This window comes from Girardinichthys multiradiatus, chromosome 6 (genome assembly GCF_021462225.1).
Source record: "Girardinichthys multiradiatus isolate DD_20200921_A chromosome 6, DD_fGirMul_XY1, whole genome shotgun sequence".
In the NCBI taxonomy this organism is placed as follows: domain Eukaryota; kingdom Metazoa; phylum Chordata; class Actinopteri; order Cyprinodontiformes; family Goodeidae; genus Girardinichthys; species Girardinichthys multiradiatus.
Genome location: NC_061799.1, coordinates 38,893,507 through 38,909,255, shown reverse-complemented (window position 1 = coordinate 38,909,255; position 15,749 = coordinate 38,893,507). Strand labels below are relative to the sequence as shown.

The following is a 15,749-nucleotide window of genomic DNA, read 5'->3' as shown; positions in this document are numbered from 1 at the left end:
AAATCTGATGCACGTCCCGTATCCTTTGCTTACGTATTGTAAAAGAAGAAAGCCAAAATGATGTCGCCACAACTGACAACGCTGGACTGTATGTTTTGTATGAAGATCACTTACATTTTTCTGGGTTGTGTTTGATACAAAGTAAGTTTGTATAATATAATCTAATTAACAGAGAAAACAGAAAAAAGGAAAGAAATAAACAACAACTTATTTTGCTACAGATTCATTGGGAAAATGGCTGATTTTCAGCATGACGACCCTTATCGGTTGGACATTTAAACATTTGTTTGTTTTCCATTCAGTAAAAGCATCACTTCATCGCTGACAGAATGTGTTTATGACGCTCCTCATTGTGGAACCTCAGTGTTCGCTATTTACAGTATCAGTGATGTGATTTAAAAAACGAGGAAATAATATTTTCTATGGAGACATGTGTCAACTGTTCATTCAGACGACCAGTCGAACAAGGAGGCTTCAATGTAAGGATCTAGGGAATGCAGACACACATATGCTACTGTTTGCAGTTACTAATCTCTAATCGCTAATATAGGATGCTTATTATGACTTAAAATCTCACCGCCACAACGACCTTGTCTGTTTTAAAAATAAAATAAAATCAGCTCAGCACATAAAGGTTCTTGAAGGTTCCTGTATCGTTACAGTGAATCACAGGAATGTAAACACACAAAGTAAATATAACACTGACAGGAAAAAGCTGATTTACTATTAAGTTGCACACTGCTGTTATTTAAAAAAATCTTAAAGAAAACTATTGAATATTGTTTAATACAATGGACTATTACATTGTGAGGTGTAAAAATGCAATGGGCAATGTCTATTATAAAGGGAGCTATTCTGTAGCTGCTTTAAGTAGTTTTATATGTGCAGATCTGTCTGTCTTCTGACCTGAAGAATTTTGTTGTATTAGTAGATTCCAGAGAGAAAGAGACAGCTCTGTAATCTCTTACTTTACCTTAACAAATGTTTTGGTGAAGAATGTTATATTTTCAGTTTAAACAGAAACCCAAAAAAGTTATTTTGAAACCGGTTAATAACTGCTCCTAAGAAAAATCAGTGGAAATTGTGATTGGGAGGCTCAACATTATTCAGTTTGGATCGAGGAGCACACAAGTTCTCCTTTGACCCAGTGAGAAGACATTAAAATAGCCAAACGAGAGGAAGATGACCACTTCTTTATCAGCTCCAGAAAGCAACTTTACACTGTGCTGCAGTCAGTGAGTTTGTCTGAGGGGCATGGTTTCACACTGAAAGCTTCCACAAACGGACCAGGTCAACTGCTCTGACTCAGCTTAACAGGGTGTGTGTGGGTATGTGTTTAGCTCATACATGTCATACATGCCAGGGACACGGAGCCACACAAGGCTTTAAGTGATGATGAGCAAAATGCTTTAGTAGGTGTTTCATTGTCAGCAGCTGTGCAATCGCAAACTGGTGCAAATATATGAGTGGAAAAAAGTGTGTCTGTGTGTTGGTGTGTGTGCATGCTCTCTGAAGGAAAGCTGTACATCTCAGCAGAGGTGCTGCAGATGCCTAATGAGGAGGAAAGCTCACTGTGACAGCTGCACACAAACACACAGAGGACAAAGCTGCATCAATCTGTAGCTCAGGTACAACAGTGGCCTGCACATACAAACACACCCCTGTTCATGCGCACATGCTCCAAAACAGGGCATACACACTTACCGTCAGCAGCACACACACACTGCAACATACCCAACAGCTATACAAACACTCATTATTCCATGTTTACGCGAAGCTTTCTGGGAATAATCATGTCACAGACTTATGTGCTGAGATGTGCTGTATCAATATGAGCCTCTCTGTGGGTAAAACAGGAGCTCCAGGTGTTGATCACAACAAGTCAGACAATGGAGAGAATATAACATTTAGAACCGTATGTTTGGTTTCTTTTGAACAGCACGGACTTGTTGTTGTCAAATATGAAAGCCACAAAAAACATTTTTATGCAGAATCTCCAAAGACAAACCAATGATGTTTATTAAAATAGGAAAACTCAAAAATATGCATCAGTGGAGGCCATTTTATTTTACATTTGCAGAATATGTTAAACAATAAGTAACCTAGGTTATATTTATTCCATTAATTCAAACAGAGAGAATATTGCTTTGTTGTTTCTGAAAGGTAAGAGTCTTTCTTGATAAACTTTGTTTCATTCATACTGAAAAGTAACATTCAAGGAAAACAATGAAACATCATATTTTTCTTAAATCTACATTATGTTACCCATTTTAGATTTGCCACAAAGATAGTTAATTTTTTTAAAGAATCTAACAAGAAAACTATTTCATCTTACAATTACCATTACTTACTTCACAACTGATTTCACTTGTTATCATCAGCTTTACAGTCAGCCAAAAAAACAGACTGTTGACTGCCACTTCCTCTTCAATCCATTTATTTTACACAGACTGATGAGATTAAAACTGTCAACCAACAGGCAATCAAGGTCATTTTGGTGACTGGTGAATATATCTTTTATATCCATCAAAAAGATTCAACAAAATAATTCAGATTAGCTCTTATTACTTGTCTTTGGCTTTATATATCTGTGAATTATTTCTAACATTGTTAATAAATTATTTTATTAGAAGTTAATTGGCTGTTAGATGACATTGCTGAACAATAACACTCGACAACAATAGGAAAGTGTGATTAAACACGAACATACAGGGGTTGGACAATGAAACTGAAACACCTGGTTTTAGACCACAATAATTTATTAGTATGGTGTAGGACCTCCTTTTGTGGCCAATACAGCATCAATTCGTCTTGGGAATGACATATACAAGTCCTGCACAGTGGTCAGAGGGATTTTAAGCCATTCTTCTTGCAGGATAGTGGCCAGGTCACTACGTGATACTGGTGGAGGAAAACGTTTCCTGACTCGCTCCTCCAAAACACCCCAAAGTGGCTCAATAATATTTAGATCTGGTGACTGTGCAGGCCATGGGAGATGTTCTACTTCACTTTCATGTTCATCAAACCAATCTTTCACCAGTCTTGCTGTGTGTATTGGTGCATTGTCATCCTGATACACGGCACCACCTTCAAGATACAATGTTTGAACCATTGGATGCACATGGTCCTCAAGAATGGTTCGGTAGTCCTTGGCAGTGACGCGCCCATCTAGCAAAAGTATTGGGCCAAGGGAATGCCATGATATGGCAGCCCAAACCATCACTGATCCACCCCCATGCTTCACTCTGGGCATGCAACAATCTGGGTGGTCCACTTCTTTGGGGCTTCTCCACACCGTAACTCTCCTGGATGTGGGGAAAACAGTAAAGGTGGACTCATCAGAGAACAAGACATGTTTCACATTGTCCACAGCCCAAGATTTCCGCTCCTTGCACCATTGAAACCAACGTTTGGCATTGGCATGAGTGACCAAAGGTTTGGCTATAGCAGCCCGGCCGTGTATATTGACCCTGTGGAGCTCCCGACGGACAGTTCTGGTGGAAACAGGAGAGTTGAGGTGCACATTTAATTCTGCCGTGATTTGGGCAGCCGTGGTTTGATGTTTTTTGGATACAATCCGGGTTAGCATCCGAACATCCCTTTCAGACAGCTTCCTCTTGCGTCCACAGTTAATCCTGTTGGATGTGGTTCATCCTTCTTGGTGGTATGCTGACATTACCCTGGATACCGTGGCTCTTGATACATCACAAAGACTTGCTGTCTTGGTCACAGATGCGCCAGCAAGACGTGCACCAACAATTTGTCCTCTTTTGAACTCTGGTATGTCATCCATAATGTTGTGTGCATTTCAATATTTTGAGCAAAACTGTGCTCTTACCCTGCTAATTGAACCTTCACACTCTGCTCTTACTGGTGCAATGTGCAATCAATGAAGACTGGCTACCAGGCTGGTCCAATTTAGCCATGAAACCTCCCACACTAAAATGACAGGTGTTCAGTTTCATTGTCCAACCCCTGTATATGTGTGTAAACCACTGAGATCTGGTGTGATGCAGATTAATAATCAGTAGCTACAGCCTGAACACAACCCTGCTGCAGGCAGATGGTTTGTAAAAACCAACCAACTCTGCTTCTCTTCATTAATATGCAGTACTGTGCAAAAGTTTTTGGCTGGTGTGGAATAAATGCTGTAAACAAAGAATGCTCTCAGAAATATAAATGATTGTTTATTTTTATCAATTTACAAAATGCTAAGTGAGCGAACCCAAACATACAGCCAAAGTCATAAAGAACTATCTTTAGCGTAAAGAACAAGAATTACTGGAAGTGATGGTATAGCCCCCATAAAGCCCTAATCTCAACGTCATGGAGTGTGTCTGGGATTACATAAAGAGACAGAACGATGTGAGAAAGCCTACATCCACGGAAGATCTGTGGTTAGTTCTCCAAGATGTTTGGAACAATCTAGCAGCCAAGTTCCTTCAAAAACTGTGTTCAAGTGGACCTAGAAGAATTGATGCTGTTTTGAAGACAATGGGTGGTCAAACCAAATATTAATTTGATTTAGATTTCTCTTTTGTTCATTCACTGCATTTTGTTGATTGATGAAAATAAAAGATTAACATTTTCATTTTTGAAAGCATTCTTTGTTTACAGCATTTTTTCACACCTGCCTAAAACTTTTGTACAACTCCTTTGGACACGGCTTATGGTATAGAAATGAGCATTCAACAGCTCTGGTGGACATTCCTGCAGTCAGCATGCAAATTGCACACTCTGTGCACATCTGTGGCATTGTGCTGTGCGATTATGGGAAGATTCCTTTACGCGATGAAACCACACATTTTAAAATGGCCTTTCATTGTGGCCAGACTAAGGCACACCTTTGCAATAATCATGCTTTCTAATCAGTATCTTGGTATGCCACACCTGTATGGTGGATGCATTATCTCAGCAAAGGAGAAGTGCTCACTAACACAGATTTAGACTGATTTGTGAACAATATTTGAGAGAAATAGGTATTTTGTGTACGTAGAAAAAGTCTTAGATGTTTGGGTTCAGTTCAAGAAAAATGGCAGCATCAAAGTGTTGCATTTATATTTATGTGTCTATATATATCTACACTTTTGATCATGATCTGGCATGTTACTATTGCGCATATATAGAAAATATATTGATACCCTCTTTTGCATTACAGCCTTCCTCATTGTGCTACATCACATATCAAGATGCGTTCAAAAGCTGTACAAAACACACAAATAAGCTAATTTACTATAGTACAGTAGACATATTTCAATTCCCAAATCAAATGATGGGATCTTTAAACTAAACAAATGTTGTGTTTACAATCATTATTGTACTTCACAAAGCACTGGACAAAAGATATGTTATTCTCACATTTTAGCAGGGTGTAGCTTCCCCAGTAGCAGACAGAGAGCAGCAGAGGGTAAAAGAGGAAAGAAAAGAGGCCAATGGGGAAACTAGATTCTCTGTATAGGAGCAAGTGAGACGGAGAGACCTGTCCACATCATCATAACAATGCATCAAGTCAACTGTTAACTCCCCATCTGGAGCTCTGCAAAGGGAGAGGTTGGAGAGAAGTCTAGACAAAAGCCTTCCTCGCTTCCTGCCATTTGTCTCTCTGATTACAACTCTTTCATATTGCATCCCTTTATCATTGCTTTTCTTTTATTTAATGAAATGTTTGATTACTTATAAAGAATAGGGAAGAATAGCGCCAACCTCAAAAGTCAAAACTGAGCTTTATTGCAGGGATCAACACCAACAGCAGTTTGCCAGATGGTTAAAATTTCCCTTTGATTAAAACAGTAAGTTTCAGGGTAGAATTTCTAATTTCCTGTCTGAACTTCATTTGACCTGATCAAGGGAGCAGCACAGAACATAAGCAAAAATCTGCTATATAAACAATAAAAACAGTTGTATCTAACACCTCTGCATCGGTTACACGCTGACTTTGTTTGTCTTAAAACTAGATCAGATGAAGGCAGCAAACAGAAAACAGCAGCACTGAGCTGCAAACCATCACAGCCAGGCTCTCCTTATGACACGTGACCACGGAGCGGAAACCGTGTATGACGCACCGCAACACAACCCTCACTGGACCACATACACTAGGAGGTGGGTCAAAGGTCAACGCCTGTGCAGGGAGAGTTGGGGGAGGGAGAGTGAAAGGTGAAAGGTGGGTGGGCTGGTAATAGACTACATTTGGTCTGCATGGACAGCATGGAGGGACTCTACTGGCCTTGGCTAGAAGCTAAGAGTGCTTCTCTGAGGCTGCACTGAGGAACAGCAACAAAACTGAAGTAACATCAAATATCAGGCGGTTGTAATACATGAAAATATTATTTTATTACATTTGCTTATTTCTTTTATTATCACACGTATAATATTAATTTAACAAATCATTATTTTGGGGATTGTGGTACTTTAAGGCCTTGATGATGATCATGCAGAGCCATATAAGGAAAATGAACCCTTCTTTTATCCTACAGATTGTTTTAAAATAACAAGCTTCAACCTCATGGTGGTGCTACAGGAAAGGTAAGATGGTCACTGATGTCAGGAGGCCACAATGTGTGACACAATTTTATGACAGTCAATAAAAACCTGGCTGAATCCTTCATGACCAAAGAGATGAACTACTGTGAAAGTCTCCTGAAAACATCAATTAATTTTATTCTGCACATTTTGGTTGAACTATAAAATTCAACAAATAAATAAATGTGATAAACCATCACCTTCAGAATATAAAAAGATTTAATCATTGTCTCCTTCAGCGGAGTAAACGTTATTTACAGCACACATTTCTGCAAGAAGTCCTGATGACTGACATGAGTGAAACAACAGGGTGTGTGCCAAGACAACAGCTAGTTTCTTGGTTTGTTGTGTGTGTGTTGGCCCAGTGCAGCTGTGCAGCACGGGACCTCTGCCAAACCCCTAACAGACAATTACCCCACTGTGTGTGTGTGTGTGTGCCTGACACAGAGAGAGATCCAAACAGAAGAGAGTACACCACTAAAGCTGCATGTCTGCTAATAGATGTGACCAGACTTTACATGGTGAGCAGCTGCAGAGTCAACCCACTTAAAGGTGCAGTCACCCGTTTTATTTTTGTCTTATTACACCAGCAAACTGACCCGTCGTCTGTATTTAACTAAGAAGGGAGCGATTTATCAGCAGACGACTGGTATTGGCTTTTAGCTGCAGTTACAGCAGCGAGTATTTACCAGTCTCTACCAGCTTTGCACATCTAGAGACTGAATTTTTGCTCCTATTATGAAAAACTCCTCAAGGTCAATCTGATTGGATGGAGATCTTCTGTTAGAAGATTCTTTTTTAATATTTTGTTTTGCAGCACTAGTGGCCACTTATTTGTAGATTTTTTTCTGAAAGTAGGGAGACAGGAAATGAGGAGGAAGACTGAGAGCGGGAAGTCATGCGGCAAACGTTACCAGGCCTGGACTCGAACCCGGGACAGCTGCGTCGAGGACTAAGGACTCCGTACATGAGTCGCGTTCTCTCCCGCTACGCCCTGTATTTAGCTCCATGCATTCAGCTTGTATTCCCACAGCATGATGGTGCCGGCAACATGTTCAAGGGTGGGGGTGGTGTGTTCATGGTGATGTGCAAAGTTTGCAGATGCCAGGAGACTTTAGTAAACTCGGACATATAAACATTAAATAACTAAATAATGGAAGAATGATGACAGCAGGAGTATATTTCTTTAAATCCAGTGACGTTCTTCTGCATCAAAGTTTGTCATCTCTAGTACTACTCTTATTTGTAAAAAAATAGCAGAATTATCTCCTACTTTCATTTAAAAATAGACAGTAGATATAACCCTATCGATGAGAACAATATTTAACAAATTTAAAATGAGTGTTGAAGCTTCAGGTTTAAAAAATAAACAGAATGAAAACTGCCTTTAGCTGTAAAGCTGGAAGTTGTTAACTATGTAACACTGAGTCATATTCCTGGTGTGCCCGTTAAAAGTGGGCATCATGAGGTGAGGCTGAGGCTACGTCACCCATACACACACACAGGGAGGTGTGGTTGCACATTTTCTTGGCACACAGTACTATGTCTCCATGCCCACCTTACATTTATAAAGCTGACAACCTCCAGACCAGCCCACAGCACCAAGCTCGAAACACACACACACCTTCAGAGGAAAGCCCCTCTGGTTGCAGCCAGCAGTGTAAAACACAATCCAGACACCAACCTCTGAATCAAACAGAGGATCTGCCACGTGTTCTCTATGTTCTTGTGTGTTCCTGCTGCAGTGTGTGTGTGTGTGTGTGTAAATCTCAGGTATTCACTCTGCTAAATCAATGACGACCAACCTGTCTCAGGCTTTGTGTGTGAGGGTGTGTGTATGTGAGCCTTGGTTAATCAGAACTCTCCAGCTGCTTCCTCCTTGGCCCAGGTGCTCAATCAAACCTCTTCCTTTCTTTTTCAAGCCCCCACATCCCACCCCCAGGGACCGTGGACAACCTGACCAGTCTCCTTATTCTAAATAGGACCAACAACTCACACAGAGAGGATTTCAACATTAAAATGGACCAGATGGCCTAAAATACATGTCATGTAACTTAAAGGGATTCAAAACCATTTTATGGAAGAGGGTAGACAAATAACAGTGAGTCTGAAATCATTCAGAGGTCGCAGGCATTCAATATTCTCACTTACCATCAAGTTCTCAACTTGGACATTATTGGTTGTCTTGTAGGTAACTGGAGCTATAGAATGAGTGTTCAGTTTTAGGCCATCCGTTTTAAAATGAAAACAGATCTTCCTGAAGTCTCTCATTTTCAGCAGGTTCACATTTTTCTTCAAGCGGTTGCATTTTTGACTTCACCAATTTTAAATCAAATACATGAAAATATGTGCACACACAACACTTGAGTTACTCAGTTTCAGAAGGATTTAGAAATTGTTCAAAATCTCAGGATCCCGTTCCACGAATTTGACCGAAAAATTGCAAATACTTTGAAATTTGGGCAGAAAAACGCTGGACTGTGCAATGTTAAAGCAGCTCCTTTTAGATTTTATCTCAACACATAAAATAAAAGTCTAAACTGCAACAAAGTATGGTAAACATGTACAGAATGAGTATGAGAGTAGATTTCTGTAAAAGAGAGACACTTTTTGGAGAGTTAATACCCGGTACACTCTGAATTTGTCTGTTTGCGGTGAGTCATGCTCTACAGGGTGAGTAGTACATCGGGGTATTACATAACCCTCTCTGCTCTGATCTCAGTCCAGCTACAGCTGCACAGGAAAATCACAAACTTCTCGGCACCCCTGTACGCCTTCACCGTCTGTCTAATTAGGATAAAATAATCAGTGAGTCACATTAGCACAAGTAGGTGATGGGGTAGAGACAGAAACAAGTCTGAGGAAAGATTTTTACCCACCAATTGTTCTTCTTACTCTGCTTGAAGTCGAACTTCAAGTTTAAGAGGAGGCTTAAATGTCCATTTTACAAAAAAACTGATTCTAGTTAAATTAGTCCATGATGTCAAAATCTAAACACACCCTTGCTCAATTAGATTTATGAGGAACTTCTCAGCCAGGTGCTGCTAATCAAACGTATTTAATGGACTGATTATCAGAAGGTGAGAACACCTCTATAAAAGCAGGAGTTCTGGCCGCATTCCGGTACCACGGAAGAAAGAGACCGGCCCAGAGCTTGAAGAAGCAGCTAACGCTACACGCAAGTCTGGGGCATGTTATATGGCCATTTGCAAACAATTTGAAGTGTATCACTGTACAAGGAGAGATCATTAACAACATTAAGGACAGCTGTGAATCTTCTCAGGACTGGATGTCCCAGCAAATTTACCCCGAGCTCATACTGGGTCCTGATCAGAGAAACAGAACAAAACAAGAAGCCCAAATCAACTTTACGGGCCACAGAGTGGTAAAGATCATGACAGGAAACCTACAAAAAGACTGAATAACATCTTTGGGCGTTTGAGACTGAAGTAGATATTTTTCCCATAATACACAGCACTGTGTTGGGGGAAAATTAAATGCATCATATTTGCACAAACAACTCTCACCCACTGACAAGCATAGATGTGGAAAACTGATGATTTGGGCTTGTTTCGCAACCACAGGACCTGAGCACCTCGTAGCCATGAACTGCCCTGTAAACTAAAGCATTCTAGAGTCAAATGTGAAGCCATCTGTCCTTCAGCTGAAGCTTGGCCCAAACAGGGTAATCAACAAGACAGTGATGCCAAACACAGCAGCAGATCTACGACAGAATGTCTACAAAAGAAAATAATCAAGATGATACAATGGCCCGGTAAAAGTCCAGTTCTTCACCTTTAAAGAAGTGGCCAAAATTCCTTCAGAACAAGATGACAGACTCACAAACAAACAGAAACCCACCTACTTCATGTTACTAAAACAAGCTACTGGATTACAGGGTGTACTTTGCTTTTTTTCATCACTGTATGGAAAGTCATAAAAACCTTCTTATTCCAGTGAATGTAGCCATCTATCCCCTTTATCAACACAGGTTTTCAAGAGAGCTGATGATAAACATGCTGAATGCCGTTAAAACAACAAAACCACATTTTAGATATGTTAACCTAAGAATGAAATATAACCCGATGAACCTCTTAAGACTGTACATCTTCATGAATAGGAATCAGGTACAACACAGATGTATGAAAAGATAAAAAGTGTTTTGTTAAATAAAACACAAAAGCTTGTAGCATAAGCTAGAAAGGAAAAACGCAGTGTTGGTGAGTCAAACAAAAAACCAGGATAGAAATAAAACTAAACATTTTTTTGCATTAAAGGTGCAAAGTCACCTGAATGAATAACACGTCTCTTGTATTTATGCTAGAAATATCCAATCAATCTGCCAGAGATCAATGTCAGCCGTTCTTTGCTTGATTGGCTCTGATTGGTTCGTTTCTCCAAACTAAAGTCACCAAACTAAGGACTCCCAGCATTTATCGTCTACGAACGCATAAACCAACGACATGTACTGTGATGAACTGCTTGAGTTTATTAACATCAGATGAAAATGGTAGGGGCATGTGCTTTATTGCATTAAATGGATAATCCTGGAATTCTTCCCTTTTCTGTAGCATTTAAAACTACACTTATTAGAGAACCTGTTGTATTTATCAGTAGATGAAATCGAAAACCAGAAATCAGTTTAGGCCAAGAAAAACTTATTCTGTGCATCATTAACTCATAGGCCAAGGGAAAAGTTATGTTTTCACACAACAGTTCAAAACAAGTAACTAAAAGTGAAGTTTGCAGAAAGTATGTAAACATTTCATTTTAGTTCCATTTAGTTACGAAGCCAACAGTTTCTTTTCAACAAAGTTTTATTCGTTTTGTTTGATGCAATATTATCAGAAGTCAAAAGTGCTGCTTGAGCAGAATTTACCATTTCCAGAACATTTTGTATTAAAGAAATTGACACAAAAAGGTATAGTTAGGTATAAAACACAAAACGCAACATTAATGTAGGACTAACTTCCTGTTTTTACCTCTTATTTAGTCTGTGATGTTAATTTGCATTTCCAAAAATGACACCGGATGCAACAATTTACGCTCAACACAGCAGAGAGGAATTTTACAGTAAAATAAAAACAAATCACTCTATACAGTCTAATGCCTAGATACACACCAAGGAGACTCATTACTACCACAAATCTCTATGGCTGGATTAAAAAAAAAAAGAATAAAGTTTTAGATTTTCAACTAAACTTGTTCTCTGACTGCTGACTCTGCAGAGCGATGCAACACAATACAGAGATTAGAGATTGCAGATAGTCCTACTGATCCTCTGGGTCTGTAAAGAATGACCTGTCAATGGTATTCATCTCAGACAATAACCCCCCATAGTGGCTTACTGCTGCATGCCCGACAGTGTATGCGCATGTGAGGTGTGTGTATATTCAGCAGGATTTAATTCCACCCAACAACAACTGGGTCAACTGCTAAGATTATGCTGTTTGGGGTTTTCTCCTACATGTGCACTCAGAAACACAGTCTAAACAAACCTACATTTGACCTACATTACAGCACACCAGTCTAATCTTGTCATGTGTATTAAATATTTTCAGTGTGTCACGGTTAAGAAATCCAACCTGAGCTAGCTGCTAGCTTACAGTAAACAGGCATTAAACGAGAAAGAGGAAGTGAAAAATTGGGAAGTGTGTGTGTGTGGGGGGGGGGGGGGGGGGGAGAGACGTGGTCAATGGTCACTTCCTGTTTAGCTTTAGCACCTTACCTCTTCCCGTCTCTCCTGTGATCCAAGCCCTAGCTGTCCTTTCACTCTAAACTGACTAAACACAAACACAAACATCCATCTGTTCTTTTAAAAGATATTCATACACCCCACTGAATTCATCTAATGTGTAAATTAGGATAAAAACATGTATCATAAAATAAAGATAAGTCAGGAAAACACTTTGGGTGCCAACCTTAACTTCCACAGTATAAACATTCAGCATAAATCATTTTAATAGTACCTATAATTACATGATCTGCACAGTTGTGAATTGATTATTAATTACAAAAAACTAGGTGGATGTTACAAGATTGTTAAAGTATTAATGTAAGAGCATGCAGGTTAAACTACAGCCAAATGATGAAACAGACTTTCTTCTTCCTGTTTTTTTTCTTGCCGATCAGTGGAATCTTGGAGCAATACCGCCCCGAAACAATCTGCAACTGTATGACGTTGTTTGGGTCCAGTCTAAAAATCTCTGTGTGAAAGCAAATAGCACCAACTGAAGGTGTGAATTTTTTCACATTTACAGATTCGTGGACCGATTCCGGGATGAGACCAGCAGTGTGAATGTGCACGTAGATTCCTAAAATTAGACTTTGGTCAATTGCTTTACATTCAAAATCGAGTCTGTTAGCTTGAGAAAAAACAATCAAGGATTGAACTCAGCATCATATATCAGTCTCCAATGGTTCTCTAATGGACCAGAAATTCACCCTAACATCTTCCCAACATTAAATGTTAGGACTCACTACGTATTTAATTTGCTTCTTCACAATTCATGTAGTCACTAGAGGCAAATGTGCCAATTAAATATAATAATAAAGTGCTAGTAAATTATTTTGACCAACACCTGCACAACTAAACAGCCAATGGAAGAAAAAAACTGTTAAATTTCACAATTAAAACTTAAGTAAAAGGTTAAAGGTTAACAGCAATCTGATTTGAAGGAAAATAAGCTTTCCCTATACAGATTTTGCTGTTTTTAATCAACCAATCATTACTCAAGGTGACAAAGTCTCACCAAGTTTCTAAACAGTGGATTAAAACTGTAATTGCTCTGTAACCTAATGAACTCATTTCTGTCTTAATACTCCTGCAATCACCTATGATTCGTGTCTTGAAACCAAACAGGCACATCAGCAAACACAGAGCAGAGATGGAAAATCCCTGCTGTTGGTCTGGTGCTTTAAAACACATACCGTCTATTTTTGTGTATGTCAGTGAGAGAAACACAGGATGTTGATCACACAACCTGCACCGTCATAGTCACTCATAAACCTCCACCCACCTCATGTACAGCCACTTTCTTATTTCCTACACGCCCCTGAGCTCCCACTCGGCCTCACTCTTGCAGCCTGACAGGGCGTTTCCCCACCTTCTGCAGGGTGCAACCTAAATTTAATTTAATCTTACAAGACATGCATTACTCTGCCGCTTCAGGAGGAACACACACTCAAACGCACTAATCTTTTTCTGCCAGAAGTGCACGCTCAACACCTGGATTAAACGCTTTCATACAGTAATCTATCATGGAGGATTTACTGCATACAGCCACCGTTTGTACACTGAATTTGTTAGGGTTTACCTCCGAAATGTTTATTATGCCAGTGATCTGTATGGAGATGCTAACAAAGGATAACAATGTCAAGATTAATGCAAGAACATGCATTAAAATTATTACCAATTACGTTCTTTCAGAAAAGGATGTGCTTTGATTATAGAACATGCCAATAGTCAAAGATCGGAGATATTCAAAAGGATGAATGAACCCTTCTGATTTCCTGTCAAACTAAAATGATAGAAAAGACGACACTGGCTTCGGGCTGAAAAACACATGAAAATGTGGTTGAAACTGAAAGGTGATAAGAAGGTTATACAAACATTTCTATTTATATATAAATGTGGGTAAAAAGTTCATCAAATGTAATAACCAAACCTGACGTTCAACAGGTCTGTGCATCAAAATCGGAACAAGGTTAAATGTTACAAACAAAAATATAGGTATTATAATCAATATTAAATATTGTTTTGGCAGCAGTTGTAATAATTGTTGCTTCTCTGTTTTAATTAAAGCTGTTGGATCCTGCAACACGTTTTAATTTCAAATTTGTTTTCAAATCTAATTTCAAACCATTACTTATATGCTTGGAAGTAATGATTTTTTGATTGCTTTTAGGACTGAAACATTGAATCGGATTAATGGTGATTAATCAACTATTGAAATAATCGTCAACTAATTTAGTGATTAAATAATAGTTAACTAGAGTATACAGACTATAAAACATGACATTTGCTGAAAGAACAACCCACTCAGAGCAGTAATTAGGACAAATCTGTGCAAAAAATTAAAAAAAACTTTTAAGATGAAAAACTTTCTTTGTCAGTAAATATGTTCTATCCAGAACACCTCAGGTGAATTAGTTGTAGCTTCTCCTGGTTCAAATTATGTAAACAATCTCCTATAAAGCAACTTTTTTGTTATGCAATTATGAATCAATTAATCGACCAAATAGTTGACAGATTAATCGATTAGCAAAATAATCATTAGTTGCAGCACTAATGGCTTGTGTCTAATAACTCAGCTAAGTTCTTGACATTTAAGTTTCCTACTTGTTATTTGATTCATTATTCACCTTTTAATGTTAAGACAGCCAATAAATAAATAAATAAATGTCTAAACGAAAAGGTCAAGGTCAGGAAGTCAGTGGAGTACTTAAATTTATCTCAGCATGCACAATATAAAACCTCCAAGCTCAGATTCTATATGCTGCATTATGTCTCAGAATACCTTAAATATAATTTCAGCTAGATGGATTTTTACATTTTTTACGCGTAAAACAAAGCCAATGATCCAGTCTGGCCCTGCTGTCCGACCAGACTTTCTAGAGGCAGGTTCTGTGTAGGCTTACATGGATGAAAGCTCTGAAGGAAGAGCCTGAGCATGTGTGTGTGTGTGTGTGTGTGTGTGTGTCAAGGTTACCCCGCCAGGAATAAGTGATTAAGAGGAGATGACCTGGTTTCATAGTAGCCACTCCAGCAAACCCATTGGGACAAAGGACTAGCAGGGGGTTACATAAGAACACACCTAATATACAGTCTGACCTCCACTGTCACAGAGAGACTTTGTAGTAATAACTGGTAAATACTTTCATAAACTGAGGCCCCACAGCATATAATTAGTGCCTTCTTCTTTAAACTGCTGGATCCTGATGATTATTTAGAGCGTCTTTGAAACATCAAGCAGCACATAAGAGAAGCTGGTGCAAAGAACCAAAATCAATCTAATAGCATGACTTTCCATGCCGGGGATCACACGGGGATCTGTGAACAACTGATTGAATCTACCTAAGAAGCTATGCCAGCTGATATTGGGAAAGACAAAGAAAAACGTCTAAAGTACCTACAAAAAGACTAAACTATCACCTCTGCCTTTATAGAATGTAACTTTGTCTTCACCGAGCAGAGGTAGAAACCAAGACATTAAATCAAATTAGCTTGC

The 15,749-nt window shown here is 39.0% G+C and overlaps 1 protein-coding gene across 2 annotated transcripts in view; it reads right to left on the bottom strand.

Annotated features, from left to right (window-relative positions):
- The window catches only part of LOC124870620 (zinc finger E-box-binding homeobox 1-like), an 80,328-nt gene that overhangs the window by 26,076 nt on the left and 38,503 nt on the right, over positions 1-15,749 (bottom strand). The window lies entirely within an intron of this gene.